Source organism: Callithrix jacchus, chromosome 8, assembly GCF_049354715.1.
Source record: "Callithrix jacchus isolate 240 chromosome 8, calJac240_pri, whole genome shotgun sequence".
Lineage (NCBI taxonomy): Eukaryota > Metazoa > Chordata > Mammalia > Primates > Cebidae > Callithrix > Callithrix jacchus.
Genome location: NC_133509.1, coordinates 3,029,918 through 3,042,263, shown reverse-complemented (window position 1 = coordinate 3,042,263; position 12,346 = coordinate 3,029,918). Strand labels below are relative to the sequence as shown.

Here is a 12,346-nt window from a genome sequence, read left to right as displayed (position 1 = left end):
GGCTGCAGTACAATGGGATGATCACAGCTCAATGAAACCACAAACTCAGGTGATCCTCCTGCCTCAGCTTCCTCAATAGCTGGGACTAAAGAAACATGCCACAATGCTCAGCTAATTAATATTATTATTATTATTTTAATTTTGTAGAGACCAATTCTTCCACTATGTTGCCTGGGCTGGTCTGGAACCCCTGGCCTCTGGCAATCCTACCACCTTGGCCTCCTAAAATGCTGGGATCACAGGTGTGAACCACTATACTCAGCTTCATGCAAATTTTAAATATATTTGTAAAAAAATAGAGAGAGAGGAAAGATGGTATCAGTTACAGAGAACATCTGAAGCAAAATTTAAGAGATACACAAAATTATGTGAAACTACATATTCAATTTTCATCAAGTACTCTACTTCCTTTTATAAAGAAAAGGCATAGAATAATTAAATAAAATGGTAATTAATTACATGAGGGAGTCAGCAGCTACAGAGTGGTATATATACCACTGATGTTGGACATGATAAGGGGATCGAAGAATGCTACAGAATAACAAGAATCTGGCTAGGTTTTAAACTCAAAGCTCTGTGGTTTTATTGTTAACATATCCAGACTCTGAGTAAAAGGTCGTGGCTGGCACTGACAAAGGCAAGAGTCATCTTTTAGCATCAATGACTCCTTTCTGCTAAAGACAATGGTGGTACAAACATAGAAATACGACAGGAATAATAAACTTTCCAAAGCTTCAGCCGTAAGACCAAGGTAAGCAGAAAATACACCACGGTTGCAATACAGTGATGAGAAGTAACATTTTTCTTTTAAGATATACCTGAATTATCATTCCCATATTATTTTCATCATTCACATTTCTAGCATATGCATGCCAATTCACCAGTTTCAGAGAAGCTAGTTCCATGATTCATAGACTAAAATGATAGATATAAGAGAAAGTTCAGCAAGAATTAATGATGGAAACACTTTGAAACTTATTTGACTTTCTAATAAATTAATATTTTTCTATTTCTATTCAACAGGATTAAAAGCGGTAATCAATAACAAAGACTTACATTATCCTCTTCCTTGTTAATCTTTTATATAGAGAATCTCTTAGTATCTGCTTTTCTGAATGGAACCAATTCAATAAAATATAATATACTGTAATTCCATGTGCTCCATTTTTAAAAGCATGTTATTTTGACTTAGTATTTTCCAGTAAGGAACATTAAATTCTAGACCTCATATCTAAAAACAACAGTTTATGAATTTAACAAAAGCAATCTGCCTCCTTTTGTAAAAACATTTGACAAGGAAAGTAACTAAGAACAATTATAAACAGGCAGTTCCCTAAAAGTCTGGGATCTTAAAGAAGGAAAAAAAGGTAAAATTAACATTTCCACAGTTTCAGAGACTAAGACTCTTAGAGGACCAGGTAAACTTAGCGAAATCCAACATATGGCATTACTCCCTTTTCTAGGAAGAACACAGATTTAGACTACCTTCTTATGCTCTACTTCCAACTTAGGATTTGACTAAGAGCATCTTCTTTCTAGTGTCAATCAAAAACCTATCCCACAGCCTCTCTGGTACCTCTTCCCTTTCATCAAGCTATCAGAGTCCTACAGGCATCTCTAGGTTTTGATCCAATAGCAAAAACTGGAAACAGACTTTTTTTTTTGGTGGGAGGAGATGCTTTGCTGCGCCCTAAGCACCTGTTGTGTTTCCCTCCACTCACTCCCCGTACGGGCCCTGAAAGCAAAGCTGGTTAACACTGCAGAGTCTGAGTATTTGGTGAGACTTACACAAGACCTGACTGAAAGTAAAAGGGAAGATTCAAAAGCAAAGCTACTAACATGAACACCAGTTCCTTCTATCCCACTTGCCACTACCAGATCTATCACTAAAGACTCTGCCACCTTGAACTAAGAGGAGGGTAAAGTGAGAAACAGGAAAGGAAATGGGAAAATATTTCAGGTAGTAGTGGTGAGTCTGACGACCCAAGAAAGAATGAAAGTTAGAAACAGGGAGACAGAAAGCACAGAATAATGAGAGAAATGGTTAGGCTAACGCTGCAGCAAAAGCGGTAAGAAAAGCAATTCAATCTGGCCATACTGCTAGGGAATCATAAATGACAACCTATCCCGGTGGGAAAGAGACATACATATAGTTGGGAGCAAGGGCACAGGGAATTACATACACATTTCTCTCTTTTTCTTCCCTCACCCTCTGGTGCACATGTGCACTCTCCCTTTAGCAGCACTGAAATCAGATTTTTATTCTAGAAAGTAAAATGTACTCCAAAAATATCAAATCTCAGCACTGTCATAAATAAGGAAAACATAATACACTTTGCAGGACTGCCATCTGCTGTAGGGGGATCCAATACATGACTTCATCAAAGACTTCTGATTACAGATAGCGACATCAGATAACCAAAGCTATAAATGTGTCTGTCTTCAATAGTTTCTTTATTCAATTCTATTTCTAGAGTAAGGATATTCCTTTAGATAAGAATCAAAGGTGGCAATCAATTGTAAAGTAATATACATCTAAAATCCTAACATCAAGATTTTTTATTGTATTTCTCGCATTTTAGATGCTCATGAAATCTACAAATGTATTTCATAGAAATTAACTGTGAAATAAGATCAATTAGAATATAATAACAAGTGCTTTGTTATCATGCTACATATTAACAGAAAAGGGAAAAAGGAGGAAAATATGAAAACTGCAAGGGAATTGAACAGAAGTCAAAACATGCTACCTTATCTAAAGTATGTAACATTATAGAGTTTTTTTTAACTTGCAAAAAAATTTAGGTTCTGTGCAGTGAATTGTCAAATAAAACAGCCTAAAAACCAAAAAGCACATACATAAGAAAGTTAAGTCCAGTAGAAATATCAGAAGAAATCACCCTTTCAGGCCATCTTTAATAATTCAATCAGAATTTTTGTTTGGCATTGTTGAGACCAAAGATTCACAAGTACAGATGTTCCATTAAAGTCTTTAGTGCCAAAGTCCAGTACAATAAGGTAATGAACACACGGCTAATTTCATTCAAGAAAATGACTAATTTTGAAAATGACTTTCAAACATAGGTTTTGCTCTATGATTGTTACTAGCCATATCACCCTCATATAAATGCACTGTAAAGATACAAAAGGAAAATACAAAATACTAATACATTCCTAGAGGGCAAGTTGGGAATTGTCTAATGTGAACTATACAGTGATCTGGTGGTATCTGGAGGATTTGTTCTACCTGAACAGACATTACCAACCTTGACAAAAGCTCTTAAGCTACCTTTAAAACTACTCCCTTAAAAGCTGTCAAATTTCTGTAAAGAAGGAAGTGCCCTCCCAATGTACCTGAGAAGCGAGTATTCTCCCATTCTAAATACCAAAGCCCCATCTGTACCGCAAGACCAATGCCACTATTTTCTTTCATTGGAGCACTACCAACATAGTTTAAAAAAAAAGGCAGCTTGATGTTATTTCTAACACTAACACAATCAAATCATCTCTGATCTGCATTACTATCATAGCCTCCCAAATGTTCTCTCTCTTCTTCAATCTTTTAAAAACAAACCAAATCATGTCCGTCCTGCGCTCAAAATCTATTAATGGCTTCCTAACTCATTCAGATTAATAAACCCAATGGTCTGCAATATTCTAGAGTTTCTGCCTCCCACCTCTCTGAATTAATCTCTTATTATTCTTTCTCTTACAATAGTTACTATATATCGTAGGGCAGGAGGAAAGAAAATACCTAGGCTAGCTTGCTATCAACTACATAAAGGCTCTGGGGAGTAAACAAAACCAGGCTGATTCTGAATGAAAACATAAACATGGAAGAAGAGAACAAAATTGGTGAGTTTCTCTTTTAATCAGCTCTCAGGGCCCAGCACAGGTAAGTTTCCCATTCTGAAAGCTTTGTCCTGCAGACAAGCAGCCTTAACCTATAGTAACTAAAATTCCAATACAAACTCCATTGTCTTTTTGGCCTGAAGGAAACGAGGACAGAGATAGCAAAACCACCGTCACCAGAAAGTTGAGGGTAGAATCCCAAAAGGGAGAAAGAGAGGTCTCAAATTTTTGGTTTATTTCTGCTCACATATTTCGCTGAGCCCTAGAACACCATTCACAGGCCAGGCACAAGGCAGTCTGCAGCAGAGAATAAAATAATCGAATTGAGATTTGAGCAGCTACCAAACTCAGGTAAGGGATAATGTTCACCATGAGTCTAACTAAAAGCAAATGACTCACTAAAACAAATAAATCGAACTCTTTAGAGAAACATGAAATAAGCCAAAACTTCCACAAATAACATTCATAATATCCAAAATTCTTTGACAGTAATATGTAACCCAATTTCAAGGGAAAAAAAATCAGAGGCCAACCTCAAGATGACCCAAAATACAATTTTCAGACAAGGACATTAAAGCAGATACTGTAACTATGCTCAAGGAAGTAAAAAACATATCCTTTTAATTAAAAAAAAAGGTGAAAATCTCATGAAGAAAAAGAAAACCTTTTTAAGAAAACTAAAATTAAGCCAGGTGTGGTGGCTCATTCCCATAATCCCAGCACTTAGGGAGGCCAAGGCAGCTGGACTGCTTGAGCCCAGGAGTTTGAGACCAGCCTAAGCAACATGGGGAAGGTACATCTCCACAAACAAATAAAAATTAGCCAGGTATGGCAGTGTACTCCTGTAGTCCCAGCTATGTGGGAGGCTGACGCCGAGGACTGACTGCAGGCCAGGAGGCGGAGGTGCAGCGAGCCGATACTGCACCACTGCACTCCAGCTATGTGGGAGGCTGACGCTGGAGGACTGACTGCAGGCCAGGAGGCGGAGGTGCAGCGAGCCGATACTGCACCACTGCACTCCAGCTATGTGGGAGGCTGACGCCGAGGACTGACTGCAGGCCAGGAGGCGGAGGTGCAGCGAGCTGATACTGCACCACTGCACTCCAGCTATGTGGGAGGCTGACGCCGAGGACTGACTGCAGGCCAGGAGGCGGAGGTGCAGCGAGCCGATACTGCACCACTGCACTCCAGCCTTGGTGGCAAAACGTCATCCTGTCTCATAAATAAATAAATTAATTAAAAATAGTTAACATGGGCCAGGCACGGTGGCTCACTTCTGTAATCCCAGCACTTGGGAGGCCAAGGTGGGTGAATCATCTGAGATCAGGAGTTCAACACCAGCCTGACCAACATGTTGACATGGCATCTCTACTAAAAATACAAAAAATTAGTCAGGCATGGTGGTGGGCACCTGTAACTCCAGCTACTCGGGAGGCTGAGGCAGGAGAATCACTTGAACCCAGGAGGCAGAGGTTATAGTGAGCTAAGATCATACCATTGTACTCCAGCCTGGGCAGTGAGAACAAGACTCTGTCTACACACACACACACACACACACACACACACACAATCTGAAAGACTATGTCTACACACACACACACAAAATATCTGAAAGACTGTCTCCACACACACACAAAAATATCTGAAAGACTCTACACACACACACACACACACACACAAACACAAACACACACATAAAATATTTGAAATTTAAAGAGAAATTTCCTGAATGGTCTTAAAAGAAAATGTAGATAACAGGAGTAACTGTAAGTGAAACTGATGACAGATCATCAGAAATTATGCAATTAATAAAAAAAGAGAAAAAGAACTAAACGAAAATGACCAGGTCCCCAGGGACCTGAGAGGAGATGTTTAAGACTAATATAGGTAATAATGAGAGAACTAAGAGAATAGGGTGGAAAAAGTGTTTGAAGAAATAATGCCAAAAACTTCACAAACAGTGAGAGACACAAATTTACTGATTAAAACTGCACTCAGTGAACCCCACAGAGTATAAAGAAGAAAAACATGCATAGGCATAACAGAGTCAAGCTACTGACAACCCGAAAATAAAGAGAAAAGCTTGAAAATGGCCAGAAATATTGTAATGGGTTCAATATTACATTGAAAATAACAACATTTCAAATAACTAAGGACTTGTTTTCAGAAACCATGAATGCCAGCAAATGTGAAAAAAATACCTTTAAAGTGCTTGGGTTTGGGGGATGTGAGAGAATAATTATCAATCAGAATTCTATGCTCAGCAAAAATATCATTCAAGAATAGAGCTTAAATAAAGACCTTCTCAAATAAATGAAAATTAAGAACTCACTGCCAGCATAACTTTGGTATAAGGAATATTAAAAGAAGTTCTTCAGCTGAAGGCTTATGTCATTTTTTTTTCTTTTAATAATGGATGTTTGCTCTTGTTGCCCAGACTGGAGTGCAGTGGCACAATCTTGGCTCACTGCAACCTCCACCTCCTGAGTTCAAGCAATTCTCCTGCCTCAGACTCCTGAGTAGCTGGGGTTACAGGCACACACCAAGATACCAGGCTAGTTTTTGTGTTTTTAGTAGAGACGAAGTTTCACTATGTTGGCCAGTTTGGCCTCAAACTCCTGACTTCAAGCGATCTGCCTGCCTCAGCCTCCCCAAGTGCTGGGACTGCACCTGGCCCAGGATGAAGCATGATATCGGAGGAAAACCTGCATCCTAAGGAACAGTATCATATATAGTAAGTAAAAAGACTAATTTTTTTCTTTAATGTCTTTAAAACACATACAGCAACTTAAAGAAAAAATAATTTTCTCTCCTAAGAGTTACAGTGCTTTTAGATGTAACACGCATGATAACAACAGCATAAAGGAATACAGTAAACAGATCTAAAAGGTCAAAAATTCTGCCTTTTACGTGAAGTGGCACAATATTAACTCTAAATAGCCTCTGAGAAGTTAATGATGTATGTTAACATCCCTAGAGAAGCTACCCCCCCCAAAAAAAAAAAAAAAAAAAAACAAAAAAGCAGAGGCATTGCAAAAAAACCAGCTAATAAAAGGAGTCCTAAGAAAATCTCACCCCAACAGGAAGAATGGAGGTACAGTAAAACAAAATACAGTCGGAACAAACAGAAAACAAACAAATTAGCAGACATAAATCCAACCATACAATAAAACATCCCCTTTCTGTCTGGGAAAGAATACAAGAAGAGCAATCAAATAGATACTCCTGTTTTCAGTGAGAACATAACTCACTGCTCTGTGAGCTCATAAAGTTCATGTTGCTGCTCTTCTTTAACAAGACAATTATATTTGGTTTTGTGGTTAGAAAAGGAAGATGAAAACATTACAAATGCACTTACACATTAAACAAAGAATGTACAAAACTATACCAATGTGAATGTGCAAACAATGGTTTTTTGTTTATTTGTTTTTATGGTACCCATTAGGATCATAAGTCAGTACCAATAAAGCAGTTTCTGCATAACTATGAAGGACATTTTCGTGGATTTTTGCTGATTACCTAACACAATTTGCTACTGAAAAACAGCTGTGTGAGCAATTACTATTATTAACTTAATTCCACTAACAATTCTATTCATTTCCTGTAATGAGGCCCATGTACTCCCTGGTTCAAGTCTTAGATCATTAATTCCTATAATGACAAGATACTCTGCCTCTCTCAGAGGAACTCTAAAAATTTTCCTTTCATATTTCCCTATATTTAAAAATCTCCTTCCTAGTACCAAACTACCACTCAATTCTTTCCATACTCATAAAACAAAAATTCATATTCATCACCTTCACTACTTTCCATTTGCTCACTCATTAATTAGTCTCTTGCTATCTAGCATTTTCTGGATCATGTCAGCAAAACCAAATGCCAGGCACACAGCAGGCTCTCAGCAAACATTTGTTTACAGGATAAAACTGAATTCTTTCAGGTCCTCAAAGGCATCTAGTCATAAAACATAACTCTTACTCTTATTCATCGTTTCTTAGATCTCTATAGCAGAGGTCAGCAAACTTTGGCAGTACAGGGCCAGATGATAAATATTTTAGGAGACTGGGGGCCGATCACTTCTGTACCAACTACAAAACTCTATACTCTAGAGCAAAAAAGCAGCCATAGGCTAAATGCAAACAAATAGGAGTTGTTGTGTTCAAATAAACTTTATTTACAAATTTTAAAAAAAGGCAATGGGCTACAGTTTATATTTATCTCTGTTGTGGGTGCCTGTGCCTGATCCTGTTAACCACCACACCTTCACGACACTGGTCTTATCAATGATGTCTTGGATGTGACAAAATAAAAATAGCAAAAACACGCAAGGGACTGCATTAAAGAAAACAACAGAATAAAAAGGCAATCTACAGAATGGGAGAAAATATCTGCAAACCATAACTCCGATAAGGGGTTAAATCCAACATATATAAGAAACTCCTACAATTCAACAGCAGAGAAACCCAAATGAGCCAATTTTAAAATGGGCAACAAATTTGAATGGACATTTCTCTAAAGAAGGCATACAAATGGCTAACAGGTAAATGAAAAGGCATCATAAATATCAGGAAAATGTAAATCAAAATCACAATAAGCTAAAACCTCACAACTGTGAGAATGGCACTGCAACCTGCGCCTCCTGGGTTCAAGCGATTCTCTGGCCTCAGTCCCCCATGTAGCGGGAATGCAGGCACCTGCCACTAAGCCCAGCTAATTTTTATATTTAAAAATATAGTAGTAGAGAATATTTTTATATTTAAAAATATAGTAGTGGAGAGGAGGTTTAACCATGTTTCCAAGGCTGTCTCGAACTCCTAACTTCAGGTGAAGAGTTCCTCAGCCTCACAAAGTGCTGAGATTGCCAACATGCCCAGCCTTGCTATAGCTTTTTACTGATCCACTTAACATTCACTCTCCCAGTATTCCTGGTGAAGGGTATGACATTGCCAGGCAGCCTTCATAAAAGACACAACTGATGACCAAGGCACAGAACAAAAGCAACCACACTAAGAAGGCATTCAGCTGACACCCCTCATACCAGCAAACTGTTCTCATGAAATGGACTAAAAAATTCATACATATTTGTTATATGTATTAGTGTACGTATGTAAGCAAAAACTGCCAAATAGATTTCTAAATTTTGAGTTCTCATAATTATGTCTAAACATTCCTGATTTCAAAATATTATTATAAAGCTCTAGTAATTAAAACAGTATGGTCTAGACTTAAAGTCATGTCATAAAGACAGACTTACAGACCAACAGAACAGAATAGAGAATCTAGAAATCCATGCACGTATGGTCAACTGCTCTTTGACAAGGATGCCAGGAATACGTAACAGGGAAAGACAGTCTCTAACAAATGGCAATGGGAAAACTGGACATCCACATGCAATAGAATAAAACTGGATGCTGATCTCACACCCTATGAAAAACTCAACTGAAAATGGATTAAAGATTAAACATAAGACCTGAAACTATAAAGCAAAGAACAAAACCAGACCCTGGGTAAGATTCAAATCTATATCATTTGTTAAATGAAGCCACTCCCCAGTCAACATGGCATGTGGTGGCTGGACAAGCAGAAAGCCAGTGTCTTCTCTGCTTAAGGAGTCAGAAAACAGGCTGGGCATGGTGGTTCATAATTGCAATCCCAACACTTTGGGAAGAGGAGGCAGGAGGATCACTTGAAATCTAGGAGTTCGAGACCAGCTTAGGTAACATAGCAAGACCTCATCTCTACTTTAAAAATCAAGAGGAAGAAGAAAAGGCAGCATCCAGAAAACAGAATTTGAGAATGCCAACGTGACTGGAAACCATGGAGGAGAAACAGAAGGGAGCAGAAAGCCACGACTGAAGATGTACCAAAAAATTATATTTAATTTCCCCTCCAATCTGTATAGCCTCTCAACATAAACATGAGAAAGAATACAGGAATCCCAACTAAAAGCAACAGCTGGAAGTGTAAAATAACTGAGCACAGACTTCAGATCTGTGTACCACAGCAGAGACTAATTAGAAGGGCTTGGTAAATAATTTAGGCTTTCTGCAGACCTGTCTTAACAAAGCATAAAACCATGCCTCAAGGTAATCAACTAACAATGTAACTACTTACCAGAGGAAAAACAAAACTCTGCAAAAAGTAACAAAAGCTAAAACTTCTACAGCATATCATTTATATTTTCCAATATGAAATTAAAAATTACTAGATGTGTGGAGAAATAAAAATGTGACCATTAGTCAACATACCACAAAATGACAAAGATGCTGGAATTAGAAAAGAATTTTAAAGCAGATATTATAAATATTCAAACACTTTAAAAGAGAGTAAAAATGAATGAATGAATGGAGGCTCTCAACAGAGAAAATCATTTACAAAAAGGAAATTCTAGCACTGAAAAGTACAGTATCTGAAATTAAAATTTCACCAGATTAGCTTAACAATGGACTGGAGCAGCAGAAGAAATGGTAAGTTAAACTGAACACACATCAAAATAACATTATTCAGTATTAAAGCACAAAAAATACGGAAAAATTTAATGGTTTCAGCTACCTGTTAGATAAAATTAAATGGCCTAAATGCATGTAATGAGAGTCCCAAAAGTATATAAGGGAAAAAAGCTGGCAAAAATCTCCCCAAATCATTAAAAATCAGTGAAAAAAACCTTGCAGATCCAGTGAATTCAGCAGTCTCTAAGTAGGAGAGAACCACAAACCAAACCTCACCAATGCACCAACAGTCGAAATGGTAAAGTGCAACTGCAAAGAAAGAAATTTTCAAATCACCGGAGGAAAAAGACAAATTACACAAAGGGAAAATGATATGAAGATTTAACTTATCAGGAACTATAAAGAAATGACATCCTTTAAGCATGAAGAAGGAAAAAGAACGTCACCTCAAAATCACTGAGTAGAAACACAAACTACAAGAAATACTAAGCAGAGTTTTTAGGCTGAAGGAAAATGATACCAGACAAAATACAGAACTACGAGAAAAAAGAAAGCATATATATGGTAAATATGTGAGTACAAATAAAGATGATTTCTCCTCTATTTTCTTTACAATGCACGACTGTTTAAAGCAGAATCTATAAATAAAGTTGTTTTGAAAACCTTATAACATTTTTATGACAAAGAATAAGAAGAGGTATACAGAATAAGACTTTTCAAGATCTTTAATTTTACACTGACATAGTAAACTGTAAGCTCCGAGTGAACTGTGATAAGACTGTCTACTACAGTCCACAGAGGAATCCCTAAAAGCAACTACAGGAGGTCCAGCTAAACAGCCATGTTGAGGAATTAACACTGAATACAAAAAAAATTTGGTTAATCAAAAAGAAGTCAGAAAGGGCAAAACACAGGCACAAAATAATTAATGGCACAAAAGAAAACAAATAGTTATGTTACAAAACTAAATACATCAATCAGCACAGTGTTGGAGAGAATGCAGAGCAACTAGAACTGCCACGGTAAACCAGTCTGGAAAACTGGCAATTTTTCAGAATATTAAAATACTTCTACACTCTGACCTAGAAATCCCAGTTCATGGCAAATGAAAATATATATCCACACATTACACAAGACTGTTTATAGCAGCTTTATTCATAATAGCCAACAACCTGAAACAGCCCTAATGTCTATGAAGATACTCAAGGGGATAAATGTATGGCGGTTTGTTGATACAATGAAATACCACTATTCAGCAACAGGAAGAACAAACTGCTGAGACACACAACTTAGATAAATCTTGTGAGCAAATGCAAAAGCAGACACAAAACAGGGCATACTATCTCATTCCATTAATGTGAAATTCTAGAAGTAACAAAACTTATCTCTCGTGACAGAAATCAAAACAATGGTTGTTTGGGGTGGGTAAGGGTTGACTGGAAGGATACATGGAAGATCTTTCTGGAGTGCTGCTGGGTAGGTTCTTGGGAAGCAGATGTAAGGTTCTATAAAAGAAATCCACTGAAAAATGCTCTCATGCTCAACCTATGAGTCGAAGGAAGCACAAAGGGGTAGAAAGAGATGCTGAATCGAATTACATAGCAACAAATGCCTCAGTTGATCACATAGGAAGTTCTGAAGCTGTTTGTAACCACATAGATACAGTCATTTGAGAACTGTCCCAAATTGCTGCAAGTGGGCCAAGACCTTTATACCTCTCCCTCCATCCCATGGCAAGTCACTGGAGATAGGTGAGCCCCAGAAAGTGGACATGACCATGGTCAAGCTGGCTCCCTTTAGCAAAGGGTAACCCATGAAGAACAACTGTGATGAGTCATCCACCAACACTTATGCAGCTAGAGGAGTAAGTGTTCAATGCTGGAAGCCCTCCACTGTATCTACTACATGTCATAAGGGAAAGATTTTAGATCTTGATAATATAAATATTGATTTTGGGTGTATGCATTTATCAAGCTGACTGAATTATATATTTAAGATATACTTAATTCACTGTACATAAATTTTTCCCAATATTCATGTTTTAC

The 12,346-nt window shown here is 37.5% G+C and overlaps 1 protein-coding gene across 14 annotated transcripts in view; it reads right to left on the bottom strand.

The window, feature by feature from the left end:
* The window catches only part of TCF12 (transcription factor 12), a 363,108-nt gene that overhangs the window by 227,761 nt on the left and 123,001 nt on the right, over window positions 1–12,346 (bottom strand). The gene's annotated exons all lie outside the window — the stretch shown is intronic.